Source organism: Rhipicephalus sanguineus, chromosome 11, assembly GCF_013339695.2.
Source record: "Rhipicephalus sanguineus isolate Rsan-2018 chromosome 11, BIME_Rsan_1.4, whole genome shotgun sequence".
In the NCBI taxonomy this organism is placed as follows: Eukaryota; Metazoa; Arthropoda; class Arachnida; order Ixodida; family Ixodidae; genus Rhipicephalus; species Rhipicephalus sanguineus.
In genome coordinates, this window is record NC_051186.1 from 132,892,620 (window position 1) to 132,915,970 (window position 23,351).

The 23,351-nt window shown below is 44.3% G+C and overlaps 2 long non-coding RNA genes across 3 annotated transcripts; one reads left to right on the forward strand and one right to left on the reverse strand.

The window, feature by feature from the left end:
• Positions 1 to 253: 253 nt before the first annotated feature.
• LOC119374529 (uncharacterized) lies at positions 254 to 9,400 on the forward strand. 2 transcript variants are annotated; one of them, XR_007414390.1, is made up of 3 exons: positions 254 to 441; positions 4,242 to 4,366; positions 9,253 to 9,400. It is a non-coding gene; the product is annotated as an uncharacterized LOC119374529 (long non-coding RNA). The 2 variants fall into 2 exon arrangements; XR_005180205.2 differs by lacking the exon at positions 254 to 441 and having other exon boundaries at positions 2,988 to 4,366.
• LOC119374531 (uncharacterized) lies at positions 9,386 to 21,854 on the reverse strand. Its single transcript, XR_005180206.2, has 4 exons — positions 21,079 to 21,854; positions 19,085 to 19,235; positions 11,126 to 14,108; positions 9,386 to 9,624 (listed from the first exon to the last, which is right to left on the reverse strand). It is a non-coding gene; the product is annotated as an uncharacterized LOC119374531 (long non-coding RNA).
• Between the last annotated feature and the right edge of the window lie 1,497 nt (positions 21,855 to 23,351).

A 23,351-nucleotide genomic window follows, 5' to 3' on the forward strand; every position in this document is an offset into this window, starting at 1 on the left:
CACGGAATAAAAGTACATTATACGGCCGCAGATAACACCCAGCTGAACAGCAAGCATGGTGTGCAAGGCGAGCGTCTATATCCCGTACAAAATCCTTTTGTGTTCGAAAGCTAGGTACCTAGGGAGAGAATCTCTAGGGATTTTCGATGATGGCGCCGTCACATCTTGGCGGAGCTTTCTGGAACGCCGCTTCGCCGACCGGTGTCGGCTGTTCCATGCTGCTCCACGTGTGCATGTATGTACGCGCGTAACGTTGGTACCGACGACGATGACCGCGAGTCGTGCAGCTTTCGTTTCGACAGCGTAGTCCGTGCACCGGTGTCCCGTAGCGACTTCGTCGTGACTGCCTCGGAGAACGTCTAGTACTGCCTTTGCTTGATTGACGGACGTCGAGGGCGAAACAGAGCGAAGGTGCTGCAATGCGCTGCCTTGCCACGACAAGTAAGTAGCCATCTCTGTTATTTCGAGTTTTGCTTCGCTAGTCTCTGTCGCGCGTAATAGCCACAAATGCCAGCGTACCTGTTACATAACAAATTGTGATAATATAGCCATGCTGCCGTTCTTACGTTGTGGATTCGGAGCGTGATAAACATTTCGAACTGCAGCACAAGAGGCTCATCCACGATCGCCGCGAGAGGAGAAAGAAATTTGCTGCGGAAGAACTGATCGTGCGTTTTCATGCACTACAGTCGCTACAGTTCGAAATGGTTAACTTGCACCAAGTCGTCCAGTGTTCGGCTTTGCGTAAGTGATAACCACTACTGATATTATCTCATGAACTAGTAGTAAGGGCACTCCCTTATCGTTAATCCTAGGCAAGTTCTTAGATTCGTTGTACTGCGGTAATGAATAATCCTGTTGACCGACTGGGGCGTTTGAAAACCTGGTACTTGTAAACAACAGCTAAAGAACGACTTATCATTTTATTCTAACAGTGCGCAGGGCGATGTTTCGTTAACTTCGCCATTACTTGTGCTAGTTTTATGTACCGAAACATGTCTTACAGTATGAATCATGCTTGCGTGGAGTGCCCAAGCCGTTCATTCAGCCGCCTTCTTTTGCAAAGGTACGCAGAGAGTGACGCCGTACCGCACACGGTCATACGGCAAGATGCAAAAATTCGAATGTAACAGAGAGTTGGAAAAACGCCAATGTTTTACTAATACAAAAAATGGAGACATGAAAGAATTTAAACTAGACATGTCAGCCTCATCATTGTACAAAGTATTCACGAAGATAATTTCGAATAGGATAAGAGCCAAGTAAACTTGACTTTGAAGGGACCCTGAAACTCTCTGTGAAATTTTGTAAGAATTTAGGCGACATCATGATCTCATTTGCACCATGAATTAAGCCACACACTGCATATCAAGGCAGCTGCAAGCAATTATAGTGACACCCTCCTCGACCCTGCTTTGCCTCCTCAACTTGTCAAACAGCCAACCGTCACGCGCACTCGACAGGTCAAGCTCCATTGAGCACACGCCGTCAGGCAACAGAGACCAAGTGTGTGGAGTGGTTGAGATCTGCTCTGCAACGTGCCGCCACACTATCAGCTGTTCTTATTATATTCTCTTGTATAGTGACCATCTCCAAAAGCACGCGGACAAACAAAAGGTATATGAGAACGATCACCGATCAGCCTAAACTCGGGCAAAGTGTTTGTGTCTCCAGGGGTGAAGTTACAGCCGCAGACACGTGGATCCTGCGGGCGTTGGGTGGATAACAAACAAAATACGTTGATAGGCTAGTTGGCTCATAATCTTCAAAATTGCATAACGGGAAATCGAACAGGACTTAGAAAGAACACAGGTGCACATGACCTGTTCAATTTTGCGCTATCCAATTTTGAAGATTAAGTGGATAGCGAGAGCAAGATTGCCGACTGCAGCGATGAGCTGAAGCAACTCCGCTTGCCAGATGGCTTACAAGCCTTGCACGATGTGTCAGCTTTACAAGTCACCACTTGCTAGATTTGTGGCACACAGCTCAGCTAGGGCATCAATGGTGGCAGAGAAAAAAAAATAAAAATTGCGATATACACTGTCACGCAGCTCGTGTCAACACGGAGCATGTTGTAACATAGGCAGGCGACGCTCGCTGCCAACTGAAAGTTCCGTGACTATTACTGTTATTATACTATACTGTTGCAAGTTACAGCTGTTGTAATGCTTATGTTACAGTTGTTCCACGACCAGCAGCAGTGACACATATGTTGTACTATTATAGACTGCTGCGTCTAATCTCCATAAGCATTATTTTCATTCCGTATGTTTAGGTGGCAAACTTCGTTTAGCAACTTCACCGTTGTGTACCTAGCAGAGATATTCCAAGATAATCAGCTGACAGTCACACAACGAATATGAAGCTGTGCACTGTCATAATCACCTTACACACATACTACAGTGACTTGGAAACTTTTCCGAATCCTTTTTTTAGATACAAACAGTTTATTACCAGCATGAGAAGAAGTACAGTGCTGAAATAGTGACTCCATTCCGTTCAGATGGTTGAGTTTCTTGAGCAGGTGACTTGACGAGGGAGCTTCTGCCGAATTTTGTTTACTAAAGTACAGCTGCCGGCAGGGCACCCATTTCACAGTCCCCCTCGGGAACAAAGAAAACCTCACCACTATTTGAATGTTTGTTTATATCTTGCAATGTTTAAAATACCACTGGCGTAAGCATCCAGAAGCACCTAGAAAGCAGCCCAAGAATAAAGCAAGAGAGGTGAATGACGATAGCCCTCATTGTGCGCCCTGCAAACTTGTCCGTCATTGACGTCGACTATACTCGTAGAATAGGTGAATTATCAGTGAGCCTGAGTAGCCACTAAATGCATCATACTGATAATGAGGTCACAAGTTGTCGCCAATTCGGGCACTTGCGCTTCCTTTAAAACCATATTAAAATGTGTTTAAGACAGTCATAGCGTAGTTTAGCGCAAAAAACAGGCAACAGACGAGTGAGAGGACAAGGACAGTGTTTAAGACTACGTTCACCAGCAATACATGGTTTGAGTTACCTATGTATGCGGGAGAATGGAACACAGAAGATTTTGGCTTTGAAGTTGCGTTGTCAGGGGGCCTTCAAAGGGACCGACAACTGGGCAGAACGTGCTATTAGATCCTGGTAGACATGAAAAGACCGTGAAATATAGTGACAGATTCCAGCATCCTTTTCGCGTTGCGAGTAGGATTTATATTTTTAAATAGTGCTTAAAAGTAACAAAAACCGCTATGTCGCGCAGCCTAGCGGAAGAGCCTTGAAGCTGGATTATGAAGTCGGTCACTTTTCTGCACGTATACGTAGTCTGATGCTGTCATGCACGCCATAATTGGTCCTCAGAGTTAGAGTATGCATATTATTATCTATCCCCGCTCAGTTCTGTGCTGCCTACGAAGTAAAAGGAGCCGCCAGTGGCCCATGTCCAGCCGTGGCGCATGCGCGCGGAGTGCACGCATGCGCAGTAAAGCGTCGCGCTCGAACACAAACCGCTCTCGCATTCACTGTTTGCAGCATGTGTTGTCAAGTGTGTTTAAGAGTTCATATTCGCCGCAGATAGAAAAATTCTGATTAAAAATGTTTCACGGCGTTTTCCACGTTACCATTCCATGGCTAGACAATCTGACCAGTTAGCTTTCCGTTGCTCTAAAGAAGATAGGTGCCCTAAAAATTGGTTGTCAGTCCCTTTAAGTGGCACAATCAATCAGTGCACAGGCCTTGTTGAGAAAACAAATGTATTTGCTCGTTTCAGCATTCTGCACATCACAAAAGTGGCTGGCTGTAAACATCTGCAGCCCCACCGCTGTGGGGCATTCGTTGTTCTCCAGTGAAACCCTATTACACTACTACGTATGGTCGCTGTCGCTGAACAGCCATGTGCATAAAAATTAATGTTAAAGATTTGCTAAAAACTGCACATAACGAGCTGCTGCCCAACATCAACATGCACTATGTGCCCAAGCATGCTGCTGTTGTCAAATTTAACACAAAACATGGTTTTAATTCATGACCTTGAGAAATAGTTGGAATGCCTGTTCTGATTATGGACTGAAATGTTGCTAATCTTGGAAGTTAATTGTTCTTGGACACCTTGCACACTTGGTTCAGTGAATATGCTTGGTCAATATGAAAGTTTTGGAGTCTGAACATGCAGTCTGAATAATGTCTTTAATTAGAGACACCAGAGCAGATTTTCACATTGTACTTTTTATTGGCATTTCACGAGCAACACACTAGGATGACTAAAGGACGTAACACTTCCGGACGGGAATTACATGTTCAAGAATTGTTTTGAAATGTACAAGGAAGATATTGGCATTCTCCTTGCGCCATCAGCTCTTCAACATCTGCGAGCTGCAAAGGTGAACACACTTTCATGTAAACAGGGCCACGTGCATGCACTGGTACAAGATTGTTCAGTTGTGCTAGATAGAACAAAACACAATCCTAGTCTTCATGCACCAACCACAGAAATGAGGGCTGAACATCAGCTCCACAAGTGAAAGCAGGTTTCTAGCAGCCTCATATCAACAGTCACTCTGTTTAACTCAATCATAATTGCTCATTCCTCTGCTGTATTTGTGCGTGCATTTACCTGCTAGGCAATCATCGTCTAAACAAACCGTAATACTTTGGTGACTTGGCACTATCAAAAAAGAATTAGGAGAGGAACAAGTGAGGGCAGCACTCTCCTAGCTTGTCCCCCTGCTATTTCCTTTTTTTTCAACAGTGAAGTTCTTTAAAAGGGGCCCTGAAACACTTTTTCAGCATGGTTAGAAAACACTGCCGATCGGTAGTCGAGGCTCCTGAGAGCATGCAAGCCAAACATTATAGCGCAGCACAAGGCCTGGAATTTACCATTAATTCTGAAAGTCAGCTAGAAATCGTTCCCTCTTCTTTCTACAAATTATGCCATATACCCAAATTCACGGGCTGTCAGCTGACTTGAGCATCGTCAGATGCATAGTTAACGGGGCTGCCACGTGCCTGCGCATGCACTCACTATGCGTTCGAAAGGAAAAAGAAAAAGTGCACCAAGTCATGACGTGTAGATGATGTAACTTCTTCCCCCTGTGCCATCCTTCCCCTGCTTAGCTTTCAGTGCGCTTGCTGGGATGAGAGAGAAAGCAATTACAGCGTGCGACAAATCTCTAATTCTGCTCGTACGCACGGATTTAAAAAAATTTTGGGGCGGTTGATTCGTGAGGCAATAAACTCCTTTAAAGAAGCCATTCGATGGTTACTTGCGAAAGAAGTTCCACCGTGAGGTGTTAGCAAAAACTCTACAGGTATGTGCCACAAAAAGTGGATATGTGCCAAGCAGCTCCTAGCATAGCATAGCTTTGCATAGTATAGTATAATATGAGGTGGGAAAGGAAGTGAGGGTAAGGAGTGATGTTAGGAGGAGCGGAGAGTGTAAAGCATAGCATAACAGTCTTGTATAGTATTGGAGGCGAGGAGTTATGGTGTCATCCTCTTATCGGATGCACTGCACTTGCGTTCTAGGTAGGATAATGCCGGTGCACTCCTCATAGGTTTCGCTATCGGCGCTCTATGAAAAACATCACGTGGAAGCCCTAACGGACATTTCTGTGGATACTTTCAAACGAAAGAAGTTTTTACAATCAAAATAATAATTTTGGATGAGAAGAAAGCACAGAGTTGCTTACAGGCGCTATCTGTTTACATAAATTGTACAGTGAGTGCACCTTACGAGCGGTCGCCGGCATGGGGCATCCCCAAACAATCTTCTTGCATGAAATGTGGGCAATCCGTAATGGTGAATTTAGGTGCGAGGAAACCAGCGAAACTCAAAAAACAAGGACGATAGAAGAAGGCACATTCAAGCACACACTGTTTCCAGCGATGGTGTGCGCTTGAATGCGCCTTCTTCTATCGTCCTTGTTTTTTAGTTTCGCTGGTTTCCTCGCACCTAAACATGAATTAGCCGGCCCAGATTTTCACGCTTCTGAATGGTGAATTCCATTGGCGGATTCGGAGTGGCCGACAAACTCTGTGCCGGAGCACTCCACTCCGGCGGAGAGCAACCGAAGGAAATCTGTCAATTGAACACGAGGGCCCCGCCAGAGCAAATGGTAGGGGGCGCTAGTGCACATCTGCTTCGCAAGCGCCCAGCATTTCTTGCGTTTTGCGCCGTTTTCACCTTCACGGGCGCGAGCGGAGAGAATGGGTGCAGTTGGACAGCGCATTGCATCGTGCATGTGGTACGCCACGCTCTGCGCGCACGTGCTGGGAGCTTGTGACTTCTGGTCGAATCCGCCGCTTTTCGCGGAGTAGGGGGAACTGCTCCAGATCTGCCAATGAAACATACAGGGAGCACTCTCAATCCGCCAATGGAACAGACTTGCTCTGAATGGAGCAGGAAAACTGCTACTGGAAGTGCTCCGAATCTGCCAATGGAATTCACCAAAAGAAATATACTCTTACAGTGGTCCGTCTGTATAAATAAATGGATCATACGAGAATGAAGCCTCAATTAAGCAATGACGCGGCCGTAGCATAAATAAGTATCTATAATTGTCAGTGTTGTAGGCATTACTGAGAAAAAGTAACTAAATACGTTACCCGTTACGCTAACAAAAAAGGAATGCGTTACCGCCCTACGTTACCTCTTAAAAAAGTTAACGTGTTACCATTACATTTACCGAAAAAAAGTAACGGACGTTACTTTTGCCGTTACTTCATGGTCAGAAATATTAATCACTGCATTATTGCTGCAGGAATCCCAAGTAACAATTTTATAAAGCTGATGTTTATATATTTACATAAAACTTATAGCCCAAATGACAATTTTACGTGAAGTACAGATTTAATGAGAATAAGTTGGACAAATGTATCGTACCTTGGCAAGGGTATAGTTACCTAAAGTCGCCTGGACAGTTAGATGTGATGGCTTCTAACTTGCGTGAAACATGGTAAAGCCATTTTAAATATGAAGCATTTCTTAGCGAACCAAAGGCACTTTGAACGTTTCTATGTATACTTATCTACCTATCTACATCTGGTGTTCTGACTTAGTGTAGGCCAAAACTGGCATCGGAGGGTAAGAGAGTTTGATGAACATGATAGTTTAGTCATGACATGAATAATGTGAAAATCCTTTCGCGTACGTCGTCAAACCCTTTCCTCTACATACGTGTGGTACACACCCGTATGCCACGGGCTGCAGTATGCGGGTATGTGCCACGGGTGACTGACAGTATAAATCAACCCAGAAACGGCGAGAACAGACATTGGTAATTTAAATGTGAGTGCGTTAATTAAAACCGATTTCAGCAGCATTGACCTGACGAATTCAAACATTAAAAATCAGGACCCCAGCAGAAAATCGAACCCAGGCATTCAGCGTGGCAGTCAGGTATTCTACCGCAGAGCTACGCCAGGTCTTGAAACTGATTTCGGAAAAAAAAACCCAACGCAGGTGTAATGTCGGTGCCACGTCAGTTGTGGTTGCAGTGCTGGCTATCTAATTTTATAACAAGGCAATAAGCAATACTTTTATACTCCTATGATTCAGGCGTCATGTCGGGATTTTAATGGTGGTTCCAGTGTTAGCTCTGCTTTTCAAGCAGTCTAATAAGCTTTACATTTGTATTCCTTGGCTCAAAGCCAAAACATGCAGCACGGACAGCTACTCGCTGACTGCTTTGCATGGAACCGATTCCCACAAGGCGAGGGATATGCCGAACTTTTTTCGCAGTGTGACTGCACAAAAGAAGACTTTATCATCAACGCTCTTCGTAAAGAAACATCACAACCTGTATAATTGCCGCGAGAATTGCAAGCGTTTATGTGAAAGTGTTCAAGATCAGCCTCATTCGTGGAAAAATTTAATAACTACAGAAACGTGTACCCACAGTCGCCGATTGAAAGAAGCACATTCCTTTTTGAAAACAAAGTTACCGCACAGATTACTGTAAGGAGAAGTTTCCACAACTTCTTGTGGAATTTAAGCAACAGCTGCATTTCAAAGCTGTCATCGTAAAGATTGCCTCTCTTAGTGAATACGTCCACACCTATACGTTAAATAGGTGCTCAACAGACGAATTGGCCGGCAGCAGTTACAGTTCCGAAATAGTAACGAGTACGTTACGAAGTTACTAAGCTCACGTTTTCATATTGCTGTGCTTTCAAGTGTTGTCAAGTGCTCAGGTGAAGCGGGAGAACTCCTCATTTAGTCAAAATTACAGCGCAGGTGCTATTCAGAAATACTGTTTTCAGCACATGTTGGTGCTCCCTAAGCAGACAATGCTACTGCTGATCATGTCTATCTGGCACGCTGACAGTGGCGCCAGCTTTACCAGTGGTGGGCCTCATGCCCAATAGTATGGAAAAGGGAAGGGAAACAGAAGTGAGTGTGAGGAGGAGGGGAGATGGTGAAGCATAACATATTCTTTAATAGTACACTATTGCAAGGAGTGGAGAGGGTGAGGAGGAGGGGAACGCCACCAGCTTTGTTTCCTCAGTCTTCGTGCCAATAGTACGTAGCTGCCCCCAGTTTTTTTTTCCTCTTCACTAACTGCCGCATTCAAGGACCAACTTTATACTTAACTTTTGACTTGAGTGTGTAACCGGCCCTTAAAGGGGTACTGACGCCTTTTTTTGAAGGCGAGTTTACTACGCCATACAAATCTCCTGTATGCAGAGACGCCTCTGAGCAAGTGTGAAGCTCAGGAAAGGCTGATCAGATATTTTGTTTTTATATTAAAGTAACTATTTCCATGGCACACCTACCGACACCGACACTAGCTTGATGTCAGGCTATAGTACTAATTGTGATGACGTCAGGTACCAAAAATTCGAAGATGGCCACTTGTGCGTCAGCAAAACGTTCAAAATGGCCGCTTGTGCGTCATCAACGGAGCCCCGGTGCTGAGCAGCCGTGGAAACGTCACTATATATTGTGCAAGCACGTGACGAGAAGCTCGTACCATGTTGTGACATCAGGGTACAGTAGGAACTGAAACTAGCTTTTAAAAACATATTGTAATTACTTTTTCAGGGTGCACTTGCGCTTAGTACTTCCGTTTGGAGGCTCTTGAGGGCTTGGCCTCGCATTTGACGCAAAAAAACAACTGAAATTTTTCGTGTCAGTACCCCTTTAACACCTTTTAAGAACGAGCCTTGCACTTAAGTGCAGCTTTTGTTGGCACTCACTTCAGCACAGTAATTGTAAGGCGGCACTGTCCTTTTAGATAATTATCGCTCTAACTTTTTTTTTTTACAGGCTCTCCTGTATGACAAGGAAGCAGTAGACGCGGCATTCGCAATGCTCATTTTATGTGCTTCCAAGGGATGCGGCCAAAGGACGACCTGCAGATGTGCGAGTCACGTTTATGGGAGCTGCAAAAAAGAATTAAAGTGTATCCCCAGTGTTTGTTATATACTCTTATTATACTCTAACAGTATATTTCTGAACAAACCATCTGAAACATGGCGGATCGGTGGCACTGCAGAAAGCCAATGAATGCTTGTCAAAGCGTGGAAATACACAAAGCAGCATACAAACTTGCCACTCGTGTAGCCGTTGCATCTTTCCCTTGCCCCAAGGAAGCACGCAGCGCAGTGAAGTGGACTTACGAGCTGCCGTCCAAGGACACTGCACATGCTCAACGTAAATTTTTCTCGCTTAAAACAAAAATCACTATAATTAAACTTTCAGAATCGAATTTCCTTTGTACACCCTTCCAAACAAGTGGAATTTTAATTTGACTGCATCACCAAACTGCATGTGCCTGAACACAAGTCATGCATTTCTTTAACTCACTCTCAATTCCAAATAGCGTTACAGAGGAGAGTTGTTAATACATGTACATTATACAACGTTATGCAAAGCAGCTTGAAAAGATTAATGGTCTGGGTTATTGGCGACAGAGGCGAGGAGGTGGTTCTATTCAGATGCTGTCTTTGGCAGAATTGAATCGAAAAAAAAAAAAAAAAAAGGTTCGTCTGGCAATTTGGCACTTGGATTTTGATGTGGTCTCTTCGTATTTCTGTGTATATGGGTGGTGCGACACCCCATTTACACATTTTTCTATGTTTGCACCCCTCATTCTTCAAAACTTCTCGGTCATCGACCTCCATACTTTTTTGACACACTTACTGGCAACTATCCTGGCATGTGGTGTTATTGTATTGTGTTGATATACATTGTAGAATTTTTTAAAAATTCTCAGAATGGATGCAGAATGGCCTTTTTGCTTCACCACAAAGCATATCGCGAGACAGAATAGCGGACGCAATGGGAGGAAATAAGAAATCACCATTCCTTTTCTAGCAACCACTATGGCAACGTTCAAATCCCTCCCAAGGACACAGAAAAAAATTTTCTTGCAATGACAGTTTCATGAAAGAGGTCGAATATTGCACTAAAAAGCTTGCCCACGATTTTTAGAACAGAATCTTGAGACGTACGAGTGCAATGTCGCGGACGTTTGGCATAGAAGGACCCCATCAAAGAGACGCGCCACGGTGGTGTGGTTATGGTGCTCGACTGCTGATCCGAAGGGCGCGGAAACGAATCCCGGCCACGGCGGCCGCATTTAACTTATACAGGATGAGCGATAGACGTTAATGATACCCTGAGACGATTGACGATTCTGTACAAATGCTGTGTGGCCAGGTTCATGTGACTACAGGTTGTCTAAATCGTCTTGCTATACTTTAAATATTGCAATCTATGCACACTGCTCTGAAGCTCATATTTCTGTCCACCTTTTCTTGGAGAGCAATTTCATTCGTACAATCTCATTTCTTTCCATGTGGTGTCTATTTGTGACCACGCGGAAGAACAAATGCGATATCGTTTTAAAAATCCGGACAGAAAGTTCTAGTTCGTTGGAATCGATCGAGAACTGAGGACATGTTTCGAACGAGAACAGAAAACACGATGCGTCGTCTATTCTCTAAAGTCCGTGTATGCGCAGCTCACGCTCTTACACATTAAAGACGCAGGCCTTGGTCGCTATAGTTAACGCAATATTAAAGCAGACAAGCGTCATTCCCAAATGCAAGGGCAGAGGTAGCCGTAGAAGCACTACATAATCGCCTTACCACGCGGGCCGCGCAATATTGTGACGGTGCAGTGGCGTTTTGCTTACCTTCTGACGACCAGTAGGCAAAGTGTCGCATATCAGATATTGATGCTTGATGTTCCGGATGGTGCTACATATGACCCACCACGTATATATCCATATAGATTTCACAATGTCACGAAGAACAGCGCAGAAGTTTGGAAGTTGAAAGCACGCGTTGGAGCCAGAAAAGTAAACAGGAAGTCGCCATGACGCTTGCAGTAGGAAGCAGGTGGCGCTTCACGCAGTCAGAAACCGAAACCGAAATTGCGATTTTTAAGCGCCTTCAATCGATCCGTCATTTGTGGGCGCCAATCATAAATGCATAAAATAGAGAACTTTTTCTCCATGGGAAACATTTATTACTGTGTAACATACTTCTGTGCTATTTGGCTGAGCTCAAGGTGTGGAACAAAGATCTTAGTCTCGCGCTTTTCCACTCTCGCTGAGGCTTCGTAACATTTTGATCTGCAGAAACCAGCCGTAGATAAAAAAAATAATAAAATCGATTAGTGACGTCGTGCTGACTGACCGGTAGTAGGGTTCGGCGCGAAGTTCAAAAATTCGATTTTGTACATTATTTTTGTGTGATTGCAAAAAATATTGTGATTGCAAAAACAAAGATTAAAGGTCCCACTCATTAAGAAAATCGATTTTGCCACTTGTGAAAGATTATGACAATTAAAACATTACAAGCTACTACACTTCAGAAGTAGCCCTAGCTTTCTGTCCCAAGTCTCTAAATCACAAAGATTGGCTCTCAATGTATTATGGAGAAAAACACAATTGAAGAAAAAAGGATGAGCCGCTGTCCCCATGGTGAAGCCCTCCATCGACATCTTCCTTTATTAGAACACACTGAATAGATCCTAATGATGACTGTGTTACTCCTAGTCTTCTACACACTTGTCAACACAAGATGTTGCTGTTGAGTGAGCACTTACTTGGTACATTAAATGACATTTGAAGTCGGGATCATGGCGGAATCCAGTCTGGCTAGGAGGGTACATTTGAAATAAAAAAGAGACACAGACAGGTCCAAACAAAATGTTTATGACGTTTCGTCTTCCAAATAAAACGAACCACTTCTGATGATGTATTCATCGTGAACAAGGCTTCCATACTGGAAGTCGAAACGTCATAAACGTTCTGTTTAGAATGGTCGGCGCCCCCTTTTTGTTTCGTAGTTAAATAAAATTTTAAGTTAATAATTGCAGTGTGTGAAAAGTGAAATTATTTCATTTGAGACAGTCAAGATTTCAGTTATAAAGACTGCTTTATTTTTGTGCAATAAACATAGCTCATACAATTTCACTAAAAGAGTTTGAAAGAGCAACACTCAGCCTGAAGGAGTCTTACACAAGAGGAAGGAATGGAATGCACACACACACTGGGTGTCTGTGCTTGTACAATTCCTTCTTCCGTATGTAGATTTTGAACTATGTACCAACAGTCCCAGCATCAGTCTCTTCAATAAAGTAATCGTTCTGTTTACCGAAAAACATAATGATGGGAAAACACACTCCCACATAGAAGAATATTATTCGAAAGCTGAAGAACAAAAGAAAGCATGGCAAGATCGCTACTGCTATGGTTATACAGTGACAAAATAATGTTACTGAAATCATTTCCATCAAAGAAAGACTAGTGCATTCAACATAAGCTTGGTAACGTTTTTATGAAAAAAAGTTTTTCTGCAAGTATGATGACTGCTTACCGGTCTCCTAAAGTAGAATACACAGTACTACTTTAAATCATTTACAGCTTTTAAAAACACATAGGGTGGACCCGTACGGCTCTTGTCCCCTCTGCATACCTTTAGTTCCGTTTAAAGGGCCCCTGACACCAAAATCAAGACCTCGAGATGTTTGTGTTGTGTGATTGTCCTGCACACGTGGGCACTTCTGGCTGATTATTAGTGGCAAATGTTACCTTTAAGATATTTTAATTTGGTTTTAAAGTAAGCGTGAGTGCTCATTTGAGTTGGCAGCACCTCGCAACACCTCCACTAATATGACATAGATGAAGGCCCCGTGTGACGTTCCACAAGAAAAGCCAGTATTGTTGACGTCACAAAAGATGGACAGGACACACACAATACCACAACTGGCACCTGACGAGGGCTATTGCTTCTCGTCCCTCTCGCTCAGTTGTCGGGCTGCTCTCAGGGTGGTTTTGGCTGCTTAAGCCAGGAATGCTTTTCATTTTCCTGAGGGGACACGCACTTAACCGGCTTAACTCATACCAAAGCACCCACATCGTTTCATTCTTTATCGCGCGCGGGGCCCCCGATTTGAAAACTGCGCTGTCAATGTCACCAAACCTTTAGCGCACAATGTCTTAGGTGCTTCCCCGCTGTGGGGAAGTAGTTTCTTACAATCTCAGGCGGGTGTTTCAAAATGAAGCTAAAAGTGGCCAGAATTAGAGACACTAGCATTAATTATACGATATGTCAGAGCATTTATGACTCACTCAATTTCGGCATTGCCAGACACAAGGCTACAAATTACAGTAAAAAAAGTCACAAGGGGTCCTTTAACTTTTCGCATCCTTTTATGGTGTACACCGGTGCATTTCTCTTCCACACGCAGGGAGTGAGCATACATACTTTGGTCACTGAAGCATAAATCAAAGAAAAGTAATACATAATAGAAAGAGAAGAGAGCTGGACTGCTGGGAGAGAAGCATGAAGTCTACCTCCAAGCAACAACAAAGATTCATCTATGTGTGTATGGCAGCTCACATGAGATGACAAAAAGTACATGGTTTAAAAACTTTACCTTGAACCTTACGCCTAGTTTTTTGGCGGAGCCAGTGTTGCAAGAGCTATGCTCATTAAGATGAGGAAGAGCAGCCTATGGCCAAGTGATGTCGAGCCACTTCTTGCGTCTTTTGAAATAGCTAAAAGCACCAGCAAAGCATACTTAAACGCAGCTCGTCAGCCCCTACTTTCTCCTTGGGGTCGGATCCCTCTCCACAGGGGTTACGACTGCACTTGCAGCACGGGAACCTGCACAAATAAAGGTTGTATTTTGCACACTATAGTACAGCTGAAAACCTTATTGCATTCATTCTCATAAATGTGAATTACAAAAACTGTTCACTAGTTTAAAGGGATACTAAAGAGAAACAATGAATCTGTTTAGATCGATAAATTGTGCTCTGAGAACTCTAATGTCGTTAATTTCGCCATCATAGGTTTATTAATAGAGGAGAAAACCAACTTCAAAGTTTCATTTTTAAATTTCATGCCAAAATCTCCCCACGTGACGTCACGGATTTCAAAGTGTATTTATCGTATTTTGGCGCCATTGACTCAACAAAATTAGCCCAAACTTGGTATGTTAAGTTTATGGCACCCTCAGAGGCACCCTACAAAAAGTGGCAAGATACATACACGATGGGTGGCCTCAGAAACTTTCAGACATCGACAACAATGTCAAGCCATTCTACCACATCAGAAGCGAACTGCACACAACAGAGGGCTTCGTTTGCTATGGCCAGCGGCTAGTCATACTAACAGCTTGTCAATCAACTGTACTTCAAACGTTGCACCAAGCACATCGCGGAATTACTGCTTGCAAGAACTCGGCAAACCAGAGTGTGTACTGGCCATCTCTAAGCAAGGAAATTGAATCCTTGGTAAACAGGTGCGAAATATGTCAGTCGCATCGGAATGCTAACCCGCGGCAGCCACTGTTGGACAGATCTCTGCCTGACCGCCCTTGGATGCAGCTTGGCATGGATTTTTTTCATCTTAAAGGCAAAACATACCTTCTAATAGTTGACTACTTCTCCAAGTATATAGAGGTTTGGCAGATGACGAGTACCACAGCCTGTTCACTAATACAGGTACTCAAGGATACATTCGCCAGGTTCGGCATACCAAATGTTGTAATATCGGACCAAGGGCCACCGTTCGACAGCGCCGACCTCAGAAATTTCTTTTATGACTGGGACATCAAACATGTCCATTCATCTCCTTGAACATGATTAACTTAGCGCAACGACGACGAGGACACAAGAGAAGAGGAGACAAACCACAGCGCTGTGTCCTCGTCGTCGTTGCGCTAAGTTAATCATGTTCAAGTATTATCACCAACTGGCCCAGCTATCAGTTCTTCTACATTCATCTCCACTGCACCCCCGCAGCAATGGTCAAGCAGAAAGGACCATCCAAACAGTCAAATCAATGATGACAAAGGCATCAGAGGAAGGCAAAGACCTCGCAGTTGTGCTGCTTAACTATCGTTCAACTCCAACGATAGGAGGAAAATCCCCAGCTGAGCTGCTAATGGGCAGGAAGTTGCGCACATTCCTACCAACCTTTCCAAGCGTACTACAACCGAGCTTTCCAACTGCAACTCACCACACGCTTCTCCACGAAAGGCAAAAGCAGTAACACAAACACGGAGACTGCCACACAAGAAATCTTTCGGCACTAATTCCTGGTCAGCCTTTGTGGCTCCACCTCAATCAAAAATTGAAGAAAAAAAGCCACCGTGGTGAATGTCGGTCCAGAACCTCGAAGATACGCCGTAAAGACAGACACCGGAGGCATCCGCTTCAGAAATCGCATCCATCTGTGACCAAGAAACACACAGCAGACTGTTGCAGAGGCTTCGCCAGAGGACTACGACATAGCTGAGCCAAGCCTACCAGTGGCAACACAGCAAGTTGAGGAACGGCCTTGCCCACCTCCAACTACCTGCTCCGGAAGAAGGATCAAGCCTCCTGCACGCTATCCCAGCTTAAGAAGCGACTTCACTTAAAACTGAAAAGCTGGTTTACAAAAAAAAAAGTCAAGTCACCAGGAGGAAAGTTGAGAGAAAGTAGACCAGGTGAGGAAATGAAATGAATGGTAGGAGATGAACAGTGATGAAGGCAGGTTAAACACAGGACGGGAGCCATAACAGGAGCACGGCATGTGCCCTTGGAGTTGGCCTGATGAACGTTTACCTATACATAGCAGCTGCCACAGTCAATATTAGACACCATATGCGAAGAAGTTGAAGCATTTTCCGAGAAAGAAAAAAATTCCAGGAATCTGAAGGGCTGTGAAAATGTGCTTTTCAATTTCAACTGTTTTCAAGGGCTTCAAGCACCTGTACACACCCTGATCTAACCACAAGCAGGTTTCAGCCATTGCCATATGATATTGTTAGAGGACTACATAAATATATTTTGTACCAATCTAGATAATGGTGTTCCTGGAATCTGCAAAGATACATAAAGTGGTAAAGTTTATTGGTGCTGTTACTCTCACTGAATGTCAATAAAGAGAGAGCTAGGGCACTGTGCAAGCCAGAGTTCAACCAGAGGCCCACACAGAATAAAGAATTTTCACTCCCCCCACCTTGCACTTGAGTGGGCCTTTATTACGACTGTGAGAGGCATGTCAAGATATGTCCATAGAAGAAGAAATGCATTATCAGTTATTGTTTATGTATGACATTGTGCATTTTAGTGCATCAACATTGTACCAAATAACTCATAAAAACAGTGCAAAAACAATGAACGAGCAGAAAGAGACAACTCGTTTGTCCGTTGTTTGTGCACTGTTTTTTATGACAAAGGACAGCCAACTAACCCGAATTACCGCCTTTTCGAAGTGCCAAATAACTCATGCCCCTTTGCATGACAGAAATGCATGGTTTATCAGTGCAGGGCAAGTAATGCAGGAGTTTGGCACAAATTCTCATGTGGCATAACTGCCAGGCCCACCCATATTGTGACTCCATTGCCGATGGGGGCTTCTCAAAGACAAAGAGTTGTTGACACAATATGACAAAGCGATACGAGAATATTAAGAAAATGGTTTTGCATAACAAGTACCCGCGCACGTATGGAGGATGAATCGTGTGCCATTCGGAGCCGCATCAAGCCCGTTTCTTCTTAGTGCCACTCTTCATCATCACTTTGAGAATACCACAGGAGAACACGAAGAGATGACCAGCGGTCTAAAACACCAGTTTTATGTCGACGACATTGTGGCCGGAGCAGACACAGCGGAAGCAGCTTTGCTGGTCTGCAATAATGCAGCTAATGTTATCAATTAAGCAGAAATGCATCTGCGTAAATGGATGACAAATTCCACAAGTCTTCAACATCTCAGTGAAGAAAGAGAAGGCATTAATAAAGATATTCGTTTAACGGTTCCTAAGAACAAGAAATTACTGGGAGTTCTTTAGTACCCTGAAGATGGCGTGTAAAGGCTTGACACCTCCAATATTATGCAGCTCGTAGCATCCATGAGGACAACGAAGAGGAATGTTTTAAAGGCAGAAGCTGAGATATACGACCCATATGGCTTTCTGTCTCCATTCACAGAGCTTCAAAGGAACTAAAAAGTATGTGTGAGTCAGTCCGAGATGAACGCATACTTCAGTACTTCAGGCAGAATGGAATTAAATGGAAGTTTATAGCGGACTGCGCCCCATGGTGGGGCGGTTTCTGGGAACGGCTGATACGTACAGTAAAGACAGCAATACAAAAGGCCTGCAAGACAGCCTTGCTGAACTATGTTGAATTAGAGACCGTGTTGACAGAAGTTTATTCAATAGTACACTCTTGTCCATTAACAGTAATACCAAGTCAGTTGGAGGAGCCACGGCTTACACCGGCTCATTGTCTGATTAGTCGAAGGTCAGTCTCTATTCCTGATGACGAGATCACGGAGACGAAGCCTGGTTCGACCAAAGATGAACTACAAAGACGTTGGAGGCAAAGAAAAGCATGCCTTGATGCCTTCTGGAAGAGATGGCACAAGGAATATATTTTACAGCTACAATCAGCTCACCACATCAATGGCACTGCTTGTAGTAAAAGTAGGAGACTTATCATGAACGAGAAATCTCCAAGGCTCTTATGGGTTCTGGCCGTAATCGAAGAGACATTTAGGGGTCGTGACGATCACGTTTGTCTTGTCTCCCGAGAAAGTCAGACGGAAGGAAAGCACGAAAAGCTGTGCAACACCAAAGGGGCTATGCCTCTGGCTATGCTAGTGGTACAAATGAACACTTTCTAGACCAATTATACCTGTCTGCTTTGGTTCACTTTTTCCTTAATTTTTTTTTACTGAAGGCACAATTAGCTGAGGGCTTTTGCAAATGCCAGAGAGTTGAACATTTTTACAAAGACCTTAACGGGAAGACTGGACAAGGATTCAAAGCAGCTTCCAAACACTGCCATCGCATTGCGACTGCAATGATCTCTCAATCATGAAGTATTGGACAGAAGAGGAAATTCCTGCATTTCCGCAATGATTCACTCACCCTATATCATCCCAGCAGACTTTTATGAAATGGAAAATTAAAGGCAATCATCAGTGCCATACAGTGACTCATAACAGTTCATTTGATCCCAGGGTCACTGACCCATGGAACAGGATTCAACGTGCCTGTCTGAACACTGCTAACGCAATGCAGCTGCAGCATGACAGCACACAGCTGCAATGGTCCCTCAATGACGAAGTATTGGACAGAAAAGAAAGTTCCTGCATGTTTACAATGATTCGCTCACCCTACAATATTTCAGGTAACTTTCCTGATTGCCAAGAAATGGCTCGTGACATTTAAATTCATCACACGCCCATGGGACAACTTAAAAATAGTTCTGTGACTAAAGGCAGACACATATAAGTAATGTGTAGCTTCCTAAGGAAATGAAATACAGTTAAAACTCGATCTAACAAAACACAATTTTATGAAGTTCCTGATCTCACGAAGTATTTTGTGATTTTCCAGCAAATACCCATAGGGCTGAAATTAATGAATTAGCTCGGCCACAAAACTCGATTTAACAAAGTTTTCTTGGAAATAACTGCGTAAAAAGTGGTGATTTCCATTTAATTTTGCAGAGATGGGTTTTTCTTCGAGCGTGCACTCTAACGCTTTAGCCCTATAGCATTAGTTTGATGAGGCTGGACGCTCCACAGTGCCCTTGCATGGAGCACTGGACTCAGCAGTCAGTGGCATTCTTACGTACCGGATGGTGCTAGAGGCGGCGGTGGCTGGTTTCGTTGCAATAATAGCTTCCTTGCAACTTTCTGACTTGGCCTGCTCGCACAATCACTTCGTTCGTTCTCCATGTATCGCCCATCATTGCTTCATGTAATGGTCTTTCTGGCTTGCATCACCTGGACATAGGCGACAAAGGAGCCTCATGTCAGAGCCACCCTCAGGCCGGCCTCACGGACTTTTCACCTGCGCAGCAATTAGATTAATCGCGAGAGCAATGGCCTGGTAGCTTTTGGTTGTTGTTATATGTTACAATTTTAGATTTCAAAGAGCCAAAAAATCCCCTTCTCGATTTTATGAACTTCCTGATTTAATGAAATAATTCAAGTGTCCTCACCACTTCGTTAGATCGAGTTTTAACTCAATACCGTAAAATCCGGAGCAAGCACCACTCCCACGGTGAAAGATAATCGGACAAGATTTGGAGGGGGGCCTTTGCTCGGTCACGGATCAAAATTCAATATGGAGGTGGAAGAGCCGCATGTGCTTCCAATGAAATGCGTTTTTGAATAGGCATGCATTTGCTGTCGTTATTAGCCCTTGTCACGCGAATAAAAACACGGAATGGAGCAGTGTAAAGGGCGGGAGGCAGGGGGGGAACACTTGCTCGGTCCCATTTGTAGATATTTCAAATATCCAGAAAAAAGGAGGGGGCGCTTGCTCGGGATATTACGGTACGTAGGCAGAAGAAATTTTTCAACATCAAGTGTGGATGGTGAAGGTACAACTTAATTACATTCTCAATAGACCTTGGTTGTGCATTGAGCCAAGTGTCGATAACACCATGTGTAGGCTAGTACCTTCGGGCTATTATGAAAGGATAGTGCATTATGGACAGTACCGCTACTGCACCAGAGTGGCGGCTGCACCCTTGCATGTTGCTGTAATCCTATATCCGGGGGACACAGAAAGCATGTTTGCCATGTTATTGTAGCATACAGCAGACAGAAGAGCAGTCTAGCCTACGACACGTTCATTCAATAAGCAAGTTTGACTGGTGTGAGTGACAAGCAATGTTACACAAGGGTCTTCCAGGAAGCGTAAGGCTGCTAGACTGTGCACCCATTGGCCTTTTGCAAAGTTGGTTGCTTGAGCTAACCTCATTCTTGCTGTTCATGCCCTAAATAAAGATGCATATATCCTGCTGTGTATATAGTCATACCTTTTTCATTTACATTTGGTTTTTATTGCAACTACTTCAAAAGTATCACTCTCACAATCCTTATAAGCATTACATGGCGCATAATCTTACGTAAGGGCAGCTAAGCAGGCATATGAGATACGCTGTACAAAAAAAGAGTGAACGCTTCTCGTCTTTCATTTTATATTTTCCGTCAGTACGCTTACAATTCAGCTTACAATTCGTAGAAGGCTTTTTACAAACCAACACCAAATGCGAGCGCACTAAACACGTTGAAGTGCTGTCTGGTGAACTGTGGCACTTGTATCAAACTAGCGAACGAAGAGCGCCTGCTTCCTCTTGCAAGCAGCTGCAATCCCTTGGAAACATGGAGCGTGATGACACTTCATAATGCAAGCAAATTCGACATTCAAACCTGAACACCTGCGAAACTGCCACAAAGTGAGAGCCATGTGTTCTTTCACATGGCAATCAGGCTTCTTTTATGCGCGAAGAAACTGTTCTAATAATAGTGTCAGTTATCAATTACGCAAAGCCGAACATTGGACGAGTTGGTGCAAGTTAATCATGTCGAACTGTAGCGGCTGTAGTGCATGAAAACACACGATCGGTTCTTTCGCAGAAAACTTTTTTCTGCTCGCGCAGCGATCGTGGATGAACCTCTTGTGCCGCAGTTCGAAATGTTTATCACGCTCCGTATCCACAACGTAAGAACGGCAGCATAGCTATATGATCACGCTCTCTGATACGTAAATGTAACAGGTACGCCGACATTTCAGACTAGCGGAGCAGAACTCGAAATAACAGAGATCGCTACTTACTTGTGGCAAGGCAGCGCATTGCAGCACCTTCGCTCTGTTTCGCCCCCGACGTCCGTCAATCAAGCAAAGGCAGTACTAGACGTTCTCTGAGGCAGTCACGACGAAGTCGCTACGGGACACCGGTTCACGGACTACGTTGTCAAATGGTTGTCAAGACGATTAGACGAAAGCTGCATGTGCAGCATGACTCACGGCGGCGTTCCAGAAAGCTCCGCCAAGATGTGACGGCGCCACCATCAAAAATCCCTAGAGATTCTCTCCCTAGGTACCTAGCCGTCGAACACAAAAGGATTTTGTACGTTTTCTAGACGCTCGCGTGTGCAAGTAAGGTATGCGTCAGCGATCAGTCGAAGGACGCAATACTGAATGTTCTCGATGTTCGATAATGTTCTCGAATGCGCTATGAAGTGAATCTCAAAACCGAATGCAAAGCTAGCGCAAAGAGTCAACGTTCACCAAGTGTCGAAATAAAGGGCATCTCGTACAGTCATTACGCTAATGCAACTATACAGCTCCGGACCTTGCGAACACACCCGGCCGTGAAACGAAAAGAGACCGATGAAGCCACGAAGAGAGTTCGCGAGCACATGGCAACATTCGCCGCACAGCTTACCGCGCAGTCGATTCATGACTGTCGATGACTCGAAATCACTTCTGATATCCTTTTGAAGAAACACACACACACATATTGCAGTTACACCGAGCGTAACACGGCATCGAGGCGAAAAGATCGGTCACTTCTCAACACACGCTACCAACGCGCCGGACGGTCCGGAAGGGATATGGCCGCCGCCGCCCAATGTTGCCCGCGTGCAGCCTACCTTTGCGGTACTCTGAAATTTTCCAGTGACTCTAACGCGTCCGGCACGCCAGCGCCGCGGCGCGGTAGTTCACGGCAAAAGGCCCTCGCTCCTCCCATGTATTCGCGCGGCGCTTTGGACACTCCCCCTATTCCAGGTCACTCTAATAGAGTATCCTAGTTAAGTATTGTAGGAAACTCTTTGGTATCCAAGCACAAGCGTCGGTGCTCAATCGCGTTTCGTCTCGTCCCACAGCCTATGAATGCAACATTTGTGCCGTTCTGTTGTCGTGTACCAAGTTTTAATAATTAAAAAGTGCTTTTCGAGCTCACGTTATACAAAGTGAACGCCGCACACTCGCACATTGGCTCGGTCGGTGTCGAGATCGGCGGGCCTGATATATGTATGTTCCAGCCACCATCTGCGCCGCTGAGAACAGTTTTCAGACACCACCAGTGTCGAACTTCTGGTAATTTTAGAGACATGTGAGCTCAGCAGAGACAAACCTTTCCACTGCACTTCCAAGCCAGCAATCCAGTTAGAAACAACCAGTAGAATTTTTCATCTACAGGTTCTCCCACATCCTGTTCCCATGTGTAGGGTAGCAGTTGTCCTAAACTAGTTAATCTCCCTGCCTTTCTTTCTCATCATCTGCAGGTGAAAATACTCAACTGGCTTCTATAGCTGGTTCTAACTGGGACCAGCTGGTCCCCAGCAGGAACCATTCCAGTTTGGAAATGAAACCATTTGCTCAGGAAACAGAACCAGCAGGAACCAGTTGGTCTGAAAACCAGCTAGAAAAAGTTGGTTGAGAAATGAATTAAACAAAGTGGCCTGCACCTAGAACGTATGTACTAGCGGATCTAGTGTATGTTTCTGTAGAACAAGGTGCACCCCAGGCTAATCACAACCAGGATTAAATGTCTAATTCATGCAGTTCAACTGCAAGAAATTAGCTCTTGCAGGTGGCCTTCGAGTAAGTCGGTCAGGTATTGTAACACGAGCTATGTTCCCACATTTTGGGAGCCATCAATAAGGGTGTTGGCAGAGGAAATGAAATTGATGGCTGATAGTCAGTTACTTGTTTCACCACACATTATTTGTGCCCTATGGTTAAAAATTGGAACACTGTCATAAACAATTACTTGCTTATTGCAATAGGTTTGGTTGCAAGTCAAATTTTTCAGTTCTGCTGATATTTATATGCAGACCGAACTGTATGCCTCCATAACTGCATTCTGTGTCCTCAAACCGATACATTCATATGCTTGTGAAAATATTTGGCTGTAGTGTGTGCCGTGTCATTGGTATTTCTTGGCATTGGTCCGAGTTCGGACCAGAAGCCAACACGTTCCGGCTGGGACGAGCTGGCAACTGGTGCCAGTTGGTACTAGCTAGAAGCAGTTAGAATTTTTCCATCTGGGCAAGGTCCGCTGAAGCGTTGTGGCCAAGCACTCTCTGCGCGGAAAATCC